This window comes from Myxine glutinosa, chromosome 1 (assembly GCF_964187855.1).
Source record: "Myxine glutinosa chromosome 1, kmMyxGlut1.1, whole genome shotgun sequence".
Taxonomy (NCBI): Eukaryota; Metazoa; Chordata; class Myxini; order Myxiniformes; family Myxinidae; genus Myxine; species Myxine glutinosa.
In genome coordinates this window covers 99,776,713-99,777,878 of record NC_136261.1, presented here as the reverse complement: position 1 = coordinate 99,777,878, position 1,166 = coordinate 99,776,713, and the positions used below count along the sequence as shown (strand labels likewise).

Sequence of the window (1,166 nt, the reverse complement as noted above, 5' to 3'; positions counted from 1 at the left end):
ATCGTCTCCAGGAGGAGGAAAAATAGCTGACAAGAGTGCAGGGTGGTATGGTGCCCAGGAGGAGGAAAAAAAGCCCACAAGACTGCAGGGTGGCATGGTGTCCAGGAGGAGGAAAAAAAGCCTATAAGACTGCAGGGTGGCATGGTGTCCAGGAGATGGAAAAAAGCCTACAAGACTGCAGGGTGGTATGGTGTCCAGGAGTAGGAAAAAAAAGCCCACAAGACTGCAGGGTGGTATGGTGTCCAGGAGGAGGAAAAAAATCCCACAAGCCTGCAGGGTGGTATGGTGTCCAGTCGGAGGAAAAAAAGCCGACAAGACTGCAGGGTGGCATGGTGTCGAGGAGGAGGAAAAAAAGGCCCCAAGACAGCAGGGTGGCATGGTGTCCAGGAGGAGGGAAAAAAGCCCACAAGACTGCAGGATGGTATGGTGTCCAGTCGGAGGAAAAAAAGCCTACAAGACTGCAGAGTGGCATGGTGTCCAGGAGGAGGAAAAAAAGCCTCCAAGACTGCAGGGTGGCATGGTGTCCAGGAGGAGGAAAAAAAGCCTACAAGACTGCAGGGTGGTATGGTGTCCAGGAGGAGGAAAAAAAAGCCAACAAGGCTGCAGGGTGGTATGGTGTCAAGGAGGAGGAAAAAAAGCCTCCAAGACAGCAGGGTGGCATTGTGTCCAGGAGGAGGAAAAAAAGCCTACAAGACTGCAGGGTGGTATGGTGTCCAGGAGGAGGAAAAAAAGCCCACAAGACTGCAGGGTGGTATGGTGTCCAGGAGGAGGGAAAAAAGCGCACAAGACTGCAGGGTGGTATGGTGTCCAGTCGGAGGAAGAAAAGCCTACAAGACTGCAGAGTGGCATGGTGTCCAGGAGGAGGAAAAAAAGCCTCCAAGACTGCAGGGTGGCATGGTGTCCAGGAGGAGGAAAAAAAGCCCACAAGACTGCAGGATGGCATGGTGTCCAGGAGGAGGGAAAAAAGCCTACAAGCCTGCAGGGTGGTATGGTGTCCAGTCGGAGGAAAAAAAGCCGACCCAGACTCCCCCTGCAGGAGAAAAAATAGCCAACAACACCCGGGGTTCCCAGGCGGTCTCTCCATCCAGGTACTAACCGGGCCCGAACCTGCTTAGTTTCCGAGATCGGACGAGATCGGGCGTATTCAGGGTGGTATGGTCGTAGGC

At 53.8% G+C, this 1,166-nt stretch overlaps 1 pseudogene; it reads right to left on the bottom strand.

The window, feature by feature from the left end:
- Positions 1-1,046: 1,046 nt before the first annotated feature.
- On the bottom strand, positions 1,047-1,166 carry LOC144890162 (5S ribosomal RNA; annotated as a pseudogene).